Consider the following 11360-nt stretch of genomic DNA (forward strand, 5'->3'; position numbering starts at 1 on the left):
TATCGGTGCCCTTTTAATTTTTAATTTCAGTTATAATTTGGGCTGAAGTAAGGTCTACCCCTTGACTCACAGCAACCTGTATTGCATCTTCTGGTTCTTTTGCTTCTGAGTCAGATCAGTAACTCCCTCCTAAATCAGAGGACAACTAGCTACAAGCAAAAACCATGGCAGTGCCTGAGAAAGCAGGCAGGTACTGGATTTGCTAGGATTTCATGTTCAGAGAAATGGAAAGGGCATGCCAACACTCATAAATTTTAGAAGGGCAGTATGAATCCCCTTTCTTCAGTCCTGTTTGCTTTAAGACTTTGGTGCTGATGGCATAAATGAGGAGGATGAGCACCTGGGAGATGAATCAGGTGAAAGAGCACCAGAAAGGCACCGTCAGCTGGCCATAAGTGCTGTACCCAGGGGACACGAGTTGGGGCCCAGGTGTGACAGGTATAAAAGAAGAACGTTTTGATGTGTCCTGTCTTACCTCATGCCTCACCACTACTGCCGTGCCAGTGCTCTAAAAGACATGATCTTCCATGACCACAAGTACAACGCCGGGTTCGATCCGGCTTCAGTCCCAAGCACAAGGCAGAGTGGTGATGATCACATAAGCAGTCAGGGATTGCAGATTCATGTTTTAACATGCAGGGCGGTCGCCCTCACAGCCAGCTAAGTGACACAGGTGGCAGCCAGTCTCAGCGTTAGTGTGGGCCCACCATGGGCAGGAGGCTCGCGCCTCCTTGCCCTGCAGGAGCTGCCTGTGATCACGTCCCTTGAGCTCTGTGGAGGGCACTGCCGCGCGTGCTGCTGACGCTCTTGCTGAGACCCTCTGAGGCAGGAACACAAGTGCAGCAGGAGGTACACATCCCACGTGGCACAGCAGAGGTTAACACGGCACCTAATAACGTTCACAGATGAATCAAACAGCTGAGTAGAAAAAGCTGTCATAACTTTATATTTGCTGTCCTAGCAGACTGTGTGGGAAGAGGAATGCTTAGAAGCTGATGCGATAGAAGCATGGACCAAGACTTCAAGAAAGATAGGAAATTGTACAGGGGTGGGAGAAGTTACTCAGAGCTGCTAAACTCAGTGGTTTGGGGCTCTTCTCTCCAAGGATTGACTGAATTTCTTTCCCACAGAAAGGCTGGGCTCTGTAGAGAGGCAGGCTGGATGCTGGTAAAGCCCAGGTTAGGGCAAGGTCCCCTCAGGCTTGCTCAGTCTGCTCTTTGGGACATTAATCTGGCTGGTGCACTGTCAACATGCAGGCTCACAGATGGTAAAAGGACTCACAAGCCAGGCCTGAGTGCTTGCTGTGGACACAGATGTGCTCTGAAGATTGCTTTGGTATTTATGTGAAACAACTGCTTTTTATTAAGAAGTGTTGAAACTAATATAAATATTTATAAATGACTTTAGCATATTAAATTGTTGACATAACAAATACAAATATTTCATAGAAAAGTGAATAAACATATAAAGCTACATTACTTTGTAAATGAATTCATTAGTATTTATTACAGGAAATTACAATTAATTATTAAGCATTACGATGGCTTGCTTGGAGAATGGATGTATTATTTTCACTGTAATTAATAATTTTAATTACCAACTTTAAGTACTGGTGATTTCCCCCCCCACATCACAAGGCACATTTTTTATAAGGCATCTAAAATATGCTAAGTGTTTTTCTTCTGGGTAGCTTTGTAGTACAAAATAAACAATTGAAAATAAAGTTAATTTCCTAGTTGCTAAGTGGAAATAGACGCTCTGGCTTCCCCTTAATCTGTTATGACCTGGCTTGGGAGAGCTGGTTTATATTGAGCAATAAAAGTTTTATTTCTCCAAAGTTTTCTGCATCACAACCAAAAAGCCAAGAAAGCAGGTTTTCCCCTTCTACTGATTTTTATGTCCTTTCTGCCATCAAAAAAGTGTTTGTATGCTAAAAAGCCTCCTGTCCTTCCTTCTCTCCTTACATATCTTGTATTAAATTGGCCTAAAAATGCATATTGCCTCAAAGATGTCTGTAAATTAAAATGGTCTCTGTTATTCCTGGTGCTAACCAGTGTGCCCTTACTACTATCTTGTAAACCTCCCATCATGAGACCTAGCACGCAATATGCAGACAATCTGTTTTTAGACATCTTTATTTGTTAAGCAGATGCATAACCTGCATGTACGTTTGTGGCTTGTTGCCACAGGTCTTCACTTCCCAAATCTGTGCTCTGCTTGTCTTCCCTTGTGCCCTCCTAGTGCGCCTCAGCACTCTAATATCTCTCAAGTTCTTGTTTCTGCTGTCTTGTCTACCTGACTGCTGTGCTTGGGATACAACGGCTCTCAAGCAGAAATGAGCATTTTCACTTCTGCATTACCATGATTAACTTTGCACACAGTACATTGGTAGAAAAAGGAGTGCCTGGCCAAACTGTACCTCTAACCACCCCACCCTCTCCTGTGGTATCACAGCATCCCCTGAACTCTGGTTGTCATTACAGTCTCCCACAGGTCCCTGCTGACAGCAGGGGTTGCAGGTATGAGCATTAGCAGGTGCTAATGAGGACATATGAACTGGGTGAGTGGTGATTTTTTGAGCTGTTGAACCAATCACTAGACTATGAAAGCCATGAGGTGGATTAGCAAGGTATTTTGCTCAACACTGAAGAGCAAGGGCACTGCCTATGGATGGTAGGGTGGCTGTATAATTTCTCATAAAGTGCTTTATGCTAGAACAAAACATAAATATTCTACCCTTGTTAGAAGTGGGGTTTAAAATACATATGCAATTAAACTTTTAAACATTCTTCTGTATGTTGCTAAATGCATTTAGTAGTACTGAAGGGATAGGCAGCGGCTGTTGTGAATTGGTCTGGCTATTTGGAAGTGGGAAAGGAGTATTGTAGTAGAGTTATTTTTTAACTTCTTCAAAATTTTTGTTCTGAACTTTCAAAACAGAGAATAGAATGAATTCTTTGTGAAAATTGCTGGATGGACAACTCCTTCTCAAGTCCTGGAGGAACCGCAGGGGATTCCTTCTCTTGCTTCAGATTGTAGTATGGTTCCTTGTGTTTGTCTCATGAGTAAGGAGCAGCTCTGTTTGATTGGTATCCTACTTTTCTTTTGAGACTGTATAAGGTAAGAGTGTTTTTTTTTTTTTTCCCCCCAGGGCTTTTTTTCCCCTTTTTTTCTGTCATTAGGAGCAGATAGCTGTTAAGTAGGTATGTCCAGGTCAGCTGATACAAAGCAGAGAATGCTGATCAAATATGAATAACTTGTATTAGCAATAGGTATGCAACTTACTTAAGCCACCTGAATAATTATTTTGCATCAAAGTATTTTCTAAGTAGGAATTTAAATTAAGTTGCCTAGAGTTTGCTATATAAGGTTATGTGATGAATATGCATTGATTCAGCAGAACTGTTATTTTACAAAATCAGTTACTGTCATGTTTTTAGTTTTGATGCATTTACACTAATGTTTCCCTCTAGCATAGCTTGATTAAGATGGGATTCTTTGCCTTTCATTGCAATAATTAAATATTTATTTTGTGTTTTTTTTTTTTGTATCTCGAGCAGTAATTACTTGTTGCAAAGCACTTTCATATGCTCTGCTCAGATGGAAGATATTATAGAAAAACTCTGTTGTTGTCAAAATTGAATGAAAGCTAGAAAAACATAAGTAATAGTGCAAATATAGAAATGATTTCACCGAATCAGGATTTGTGTTGTTTTTGCTCAATGCAGTGTGTTTGAAAGTCTTACAAACTGGAACCCTACTGTGCTTGAAGCTGCAGTGGCACTGGACAAAAAGGTAGCCACTGCACTGAAGTGTGTTCAGTTTTTCCACAAACGCTTAAGTAATCAGGTTGACGGTTCAATTTGTTTGCTTGCTTTGATGCTTGCTCTGGCTTTTTTCTTTTCTTTTCTTTTTTTTTAAATGATAATGAAAATGTATGTTGAATGCACATGTATTAATCACTTAAAACATGCTTAGATGCTGTTATTGGAAGGCCTCATCCACTAAAGTTGCAGAAAACTCTTCCCTTTACATCTCTGCTCTGTTTTGAAGCAAGCTCTCTATTCTTTGGCTGTCTTCCTTTGTGTTCTTAAACAGGTTCAAAGAACACTGTTAATCGGAATGAAGGCAAGTGCCATTGACTACCAACTAGAGGAACTATACTTTTGAATGGACGTAGCCTGACCTCCAAAACCAGAATGATAAAATGTAGGCTTCTCAAATAACGTATAAAGTTGTGGCTGTTTCATTGCAAGTGCTTAGCTTGTGGTATAGTTGCTCTGTGGCATTGGAGGCAAAATTAGAAAACCCAAGTCATTGGTGGTATTCCACAAGTGACTGAGCCTATTGTACCAGTACCATTCAGCCTCACAAAAATACTGTGTTCCCAGCACTCATCTGTTAGTCGTGATCTGAAGGTCATTTAAGGTCTGGAGCTGATAGAGGTTTTTTTGATTCACCTTGGGGTAGAATTGGGTTTTGAATGGTCTAAGACCTTCCTTTGCCCAGAAAGAGGACTGCATTCCTTGTCCAAATACTTGGTGTGAATCATATTTAAGCTCTGTAGCTGGTAATAAACTTAAAACACTTTAATGTGTTTTTCCTAGCAACACTGATTTAGTCAAGGCCTGTGGGATTCAGAAAGGGAAATGTATGAGTGCGTCTACGCATACGTGTGTGGTGTGTGCATACATATAGTAGTGAAGCTTAAATTGTAACTTTGAGTATAGCTGTGATTAATTTGATCAGTGTATAGATGTTAATGTAAATCCCCCAGGATTTTTCCATAATGCATAAATGAGAGAAACACTTGTTTGCAGACATATTTTATGGAATGAATAAGATGAAATCTAAACTATTTAAGATTTATGAACTTTTTCCCCTTTTTCAGAATCTAGATAGCAAAGGTGTCTAAGATGTACGCTTGAACTTACCTCATTATAGTTTTAAATGTTGCCAAAGTAACTGAGTAAATTTCTTTAAGTATATATTTAGCACTAATTATTCTGTGTTGTAGATTAGTGATTTCAGAAAATGAATTCTACTGAACCAATCTCTATTGGCAGAAGGTATACATTTCATTGGTGATGCTGTATTTCCTTTATGACCTGAAAATTACCCAGGTCTAGATACTTTTTCAATACTTTTTCCAATCTCCTAATAATATTTTGTACTCGCTTCTACTTGATTGTTCCCCCCCCCCAAATATAGTAAAGCTTTTATCTACCCTGTTAGCCACCAGGATATGTCTAGATAGTTGTAAAGGCCTCTGCTAGCCCCTCAGTCTTTTGTAATTAAAATGGTTGGGATTTAGTATCTTGTAAGTAGCTGTAGTGGCCCTAAGCATGCAAAGAAGGCACAGAGAATGAAGCATCAGGGTGGGAGCTTGGAGTGGGGAGGATGAATCTAATGAATCTAATCTAAAATCTAATGAATTAGAGAAGATGAATGAGGAAAATTAATATTGGTCTTGTTGGTCTTGAATATCTGATACAGTCAGTATCACATCTGTGCATGGAGTCATAGAGGCAAAACTGTGTGTGCTCTGCCCTGAGGAACTTGCATTACAAAGATGACAATAGGGGAAGGAAAAGAAGTTAATGCTACTTACTGCTATTGCTTTATGGTCTGCTCCTCTCTTAATTACATATGTGCCTGTGAGAGCAGCTTTGATAAATACTGAGCTGAAAATCAACAGAGGAGGCTTGAGGGTGCCTACAGACTAGGAAAAAGAAAGTGATGGCTTTGATTTACTCTTGCTTGAAAAAACAGCAATAACTTTTATAATGGGTTGTGTGATGCAAAAGGACCAAACTAAGGCAGAAGGGGCAGTTGAACAGCTGGTGTAAGCCAGCATGGCTCATTGGCTTCAATGAAATTGAGTTGCTTGCTACCAGCTAAGGCCCCAAATGCCACTCAGGTATTAGGACAATGTATTTGATTTGCCCTTTGATCATTTAAGTTGAATTGCATGAGTCATTACTCAGAGTGCAGAAGAAAGTTGTGGTTTTGAAAATCACGTGCTTCCCCATTAAAGTTCACTGAAATGTTTGCCCTAAGAGCCCTGAAATTAAGAAACAATAAGAAGTACCAAATATCGTCCCTAAATAAATTTATAAGGGGTCAGAGGGAACTGACACACAAGACTGAAGCAAATTCATGATGTTAGAGTCAGTCTCATTCACTTTGTCTTGACCCAAGCTGTGTTTCCACCTGTTGCTTTTTATGCCTGTAAATTCCTCCAAAACTTCCTAAATATAAACCAAATTCATTATGGTCTGCAAGCAGCATTTCAGTTTTGTAGGCTTGGGGATACTTGCTCTAGTTAGTAATTTTGTGCTTTAGGTGCATTCATACAGATGGTGAGATAGAGCAAAAAGATTTATGTTTAGATTTATTGGGGGAGTCTATTTTTCCTCTTCTGGCTGACATCAATAGGGCTGTGTGTTCCATTCACTCCATCCCAAAGTGTGCCCTGAGAAAGTATGGAGAGGGCCCCAATTGCAGTCCTTCCTTCTAACAGGTCACAACCATATTGTTCCTGAACAATAAAGGTTTTATAAACAAAGTCTGACTAGAAAGATGGTGAGTTGTTATGCTACAAAGAGCTTTGCTGAAAGCAAAATAAGGCGAAAGAGAAACAGGGTAAGGTCTAGAAAATGCTTATAAAGTGAAATCCCAGATCTTGAGTGAGACATTGATCCGTTGCTGTCAGAGGAACTGTGCCACCTTACAGCTGTGCTGAACTTGGTCTATTAATGTTTGTACTGTGCAGTGTATACACTTTAAAGTGAAAATAAGCTTGTAAGTACAGAAGTATTTAAAAAAAAAACAACAAAAAAACAACTGATTACTACTGACTTTAAAGGGATTGCTGAAATGTTTCAGGATAGACACATGCTTAGGCTTCTTGTTGAGGGTGTGAAAGAGGCTGTGAGTGATGCCCTTCTATTTTCATTGCCTATCATAGTCATCTCACATTACCTGAAGTTACTATTTCCAATGACCATCTGTTGCTTTTCATCACAAACTTAGCACCACCCCTGGAAACTTGCCCCCTGGGGAGGCCTGCTACAGTTACTCATAGTAATAACCTATATGGAATTATTTTTGCAGTACTGGACCTTGTTTCTTTGGAGTATGACTGTCTTTTTACTATACAACACACAGCATCTGGTATAACAGGTGCCCTGTGTCTTTAAAGCAATCAATCCGACTGCTGGTTGGAGGGGGAGGGAGACACAAGTGGATGATATTTTGGGAAACTTTGGGGTGGTCCTGTATGGAGTCAGGAGTTGGACTCTATGATCTTTATGGGTCCCTTCCAACTCAGGATATTCTATGACTCTAATTCTAAATGCAGAGCATGAAAGGAAGCCTCTTGAATTCTGACTGTTTGACATGTTGAAGTTATTCAGAAGTGTATATGTAATTAAAATTAAAAATAATGCCAGTAAGGTAATCTGGTTAATTTGTCCTTTGTGCACAAATATTTACATGGTCTCTTTATCTAGGTATTACTCAGTAGGGGGAAAATTATCAGTATTTTAATCCATCCCACCAAAACCAAGAAGCTTTCCCTCTTCAGAGGTGTTCTGCAAATGTATGTTGTTTTCCTCCCTGTTGGAAATGTAGGTCTCTGTAAAAGCAGACTCATATTACTTTGTTATATGAGCTGCTAAAGTTTTTCAAGTTGGTTGCTGGTGCCCAGAGGACGAGTAATCAGTTATTAAGCTAATCAGTCTTATGCTGTAGCGCATCAGTTTGATGAGGTTAGTGTTAAAAATCTGGCATAAGTATTTGCGACCTTCCTGTGTTAGCAGAATGTAATGCTTTCCATGAGAAGATCAACTTAACAAGCAGATTTAATCTGACGTTGCGGGGGGGGGGAAGGTCAGGAAGGGGGGCAGAAGGGATTGAAATTTGGTGTGCTAGACCTCCACCTCCACAGCTATGGCAAGCTAGTTTTAGCAAACTAAAGTTTCAGTAAAGGACGTGGTCAAAATGCTAGGCAGTAAGGCTGTAATTGTTTATGACATTAATATTTACTGGCTCTCATTTGTTAATAAACGGATAACAAAAGATTATAAGTATCCACTAGCTATTTTGTTTTGCTTTTGAACTAAGTTTTAGAAGGGTCTTGAAAAAGACTTGTTAGTATGTGATATCTGTTTACTAAATGTGCTAAGCATGTTTTTAGACAAAAAACAGGAAACCTGGATAGGTCTGACAAATAATCATCATATTGTGCAGAAAAATGCTACAGTTCAAGTTTCTGGTTGGGTGAAGCTGAACTCCAGAGCCACTTGGGATTACATTAGTTCCTAGTGAGAACGTGTATAGTGTTTTTTCTCAAGAAAGTAGATGCCAGTTTCTGCATCAGGCTTGCTTGGGGTGGGAAGTGGGGGCCATCCAGATTTATCAAGTTGAATTTTGCATTCTGCAGCCTTAATCAGTCTGAAGCTAATTAACAGCCTCTACACAATAAGGCCACAAGTCATTAATCACAGGAGATGAGAGCAGTCAGCCCCCCCCCCTCCCCCCCCCCCCAATCCTCGACATTTCAAGAAGTTTTCTCTTGCCTTTTTTTTTTTTGTGATAGGGCTTCAAAAGTCGCAAGATTGCTTTTCATGGTCAATAGTGTGTGAAGTATAAGCCATGTCTTGATGTGACAGACAAGGGACCACTGTTCAAGGACCCATTGGACTTGCTTTTTTGAATGCTGTCTTCTAACAGAATGGAGTCAACTGATGACTTTATTTGCTTTGAGTTGAAGCATAGTTCGGATCAGAGTAAAAAAAAAGTTTTAACAAGTATGATTTTTGTTAAAGAGAAGTTTGAATTTTTTACAAAGCTGCTTAGTTCTCTTTAAAAGTTGCAATCCTTTCTTATGCACAGCTAATGAGGAATGAAAGTCCTTTCACATGCCTAATACAGTTTAGTACAGTGTGTCTTGAAACTTAATGCTAACAGCCACAGGCTAAGCACTCGAAAACCTTTGGAAGGGGAAAAAAATAAAATTTCTTGAGGCTATTGGTCAAACTTCTTCAAAACAATTTGAAGTAGTACATTTAAATATCAAGTTTGTTCTCTTAAATTGAACTGAGAATTAGATCATACATCATATTCTATTCTATTTTGCCTATCCTCAGATATCTATATTATTCCCACAATAGAGGGATAAGTATCTAAAATAGCTAGATGTTCCTTGAAATGCTTTTTATGAAGAAAATACTGTTTCCTGGGTCTTTCTTACTCTTTTCCTTTTCTGGGGAGTGTGGCTGAAATCTGTGTGTTTGTGCATTTCTAGGAGGTGTAGGTCTGTTGTTCATAGTACGTCCCTTCACCTGTTGGTAGTATCAACTGTTTCAGGCTGAGAAAATCCTCATGGTCCTACAGCCATTTAGAGCTTCTGGCTGGGACTGTCAGGGAGATAAGGTGATCTTACAAGCAAGATGTTCATAGAGATTCCTTTAACTGACGAATTTCCAGTATAAGCAAAACTGTTTCTTTGTAGGACAGGTTTTAGATGTCTTGAAGTGTGTCCCTCAAGGCCTCCTGGTTATCATATTAGGCTGCATTGGCTTTGTTATTTTACTTCAGGAATTACAGTAACACAGAGAAGCTAATGGCCTTTCTCTATTCGATTGTCCAGGAGTTCCTTGTTCCAGCAGGCACTATACTAAACTTTACATCCATCCCTGTGCCTGGAGTCATCCACTGCATGAGGAGGATTGCTTTCAGCAGGTGTTAGCTGGGGTAGCAAAGCTGTGTGGTGACAGAGCACTGCACAGCACTACCAGCAACTGAGGCATATGGTGATCTACTGCTCCTCTATAAGCAGTTCCAGTTGTGCTTTGCTTATTTCTCTTGTTTGGAGAGACAATTAATGTTGAAAGTCTCTTTGCTTCTGGGGCGGTGTTGGCCTTTTTTTTTTTTTTTCCTTCCTGTAATCAGTCTTTGAGATAAAGACAGTGAAAGTGAGAAAAGAAAACTTATAATTAGGAGGTTAAAACAAATGAAGTCAGTGTTCTGCCTCCAGAAGCTCGGCAGGCAACCATCTATACTTGTAACATGGATGTATGTTGTATTTATTTGTCTGGATCACCAATGGAAGTTGTCCTTGGACTATTGTTCTAATTCAGTAAGGATTCTGTCTCCAAGCTGCTTAATGTCTTCTGTTTATTCTAGCATTCAGGAGAGTGGGGGTCATCAGATAATCACTTTGAGTTGCTGCAGGGAGGTTATCCTCATCATAAGAGTATGGTATACGTTTGTTTTGGTGTGTTGTTTGCTCCTGAGAAAAGGGCTAAGAAGCCCTGCTACATGCCCCCTTTCACTGCTTTTTTGTGTGTCCCCACCTCATACATACTTGCATGCTCACTCCTTGCTTTGCAGTTCTCAACTTTTGGAATGTGTACCCAGCAACAGTCCTGCTCCAGCTTTCTATGCTGGCCTGAGTGGGCCTGGCAATTAGGTAAAATGTGTTCATGCATCCCTAACAAAAAAGGCCCCATACAGAAACTTCAGCAATGCACTCTAGGAGCACTGAAAGAGCCATTGCATTCCTCCTGTCATATCAGTGCAGTAGTACACATTTCGAAAAGTTCCCCTAACATATCTTTAAGCCATAGGCTGTGGCACTGGTTATAGCCTATTGTATTAACTCATACATTTCAGAGAGAAGGCATTTTCTTTCTTTTCCTCTCTTTGTACTACTGGGGAAGATATGACATGCATCCACATACAAAAAATTGTAATTAAATGACATTAAGGGTTTTGCTAAGCCCACACAAGCAGAGTTAAGACTGATATTCTGTCATTACCTCAGCTCATTACATCTTGTTTGTTTGTTACTTGTACAGTCCCTAAGATCACCCTTCTGCCTGGAGAATCCTGCACTACCTGGAAACAAAGAGAAGTGTTATGCTGTAGCTTTATCTCTGAAATCTCCCTGCTTTGCCAACTTTCTTCAGTGTTACCATAAAACAGTTTTTGGTGACTTATATGTATTAATGGAATTAATTAAACTATCTGCCCAGCTGAATGGGAGAAAATGTGTCTTCTGAACTTGTTTCTTGAATAGGAGTAAATGCCTCATTAATCTTAAGCATCAACCCAAGAACACTGTGTTTGTTAGATAGAATAATAAATGACTTTACAGGAAATACACAATAGCAGATGCTGGAATGCATCCATTCATTAGTCACTGTGCATAAATATCCCCTTATTTCCATGAAGAGACATTTAATGGAGGGCCAGTCTGACAAACATGCACAAGCTTTCACTCACTCACTGAGAAAACGGAAGGGAGAAAATGTCATACAAAATTTGCCTGCTGAACACAAAGCATCACATAC

The 11360-nt window shown here is 39.8% G+C and overlaps 1 protein-coding gene and 1 long non-coding RNA gene across 3 annotated transcripts in view; one reads left to right on the forward strand and one right to left on the reverse strand.

Moving 5' to 3' along the window:
- Nucleotides 1-8984, forward strand: part of LOC310902274 (uncharacterized protein) — a 214940-nt gene extending 205956 nt beyond the window's left edge. For both annotated transcript variants that reach the window (XM_083843531.1, XM_083843530.1), the window contains one exon: nt 2941-8984. The gene's annotated coding sequence lies outside the window, so the exon portion shown is untranslated. The remainder of the gene's footprint in view (nt 1-2940) is intronic.
- LOC310902277 overlaps nt 1-11360 on the reverse strand; it is a 78457-nt gene that overhangs the window by 20063 nt on the left and 47034 nt on the right. The gene's annotated exons all lie outside the window — the stretch shown is intronic.

This window comes from Anser anser (assembly GCF_964211835.1).
Source record: "Anser anser genome assembly, chromosome: 7".
NCBI lineage: Eukaryota > Metazoa > Chordata > Aves > Anseriformes > Anatidae > Anser > Anser anser.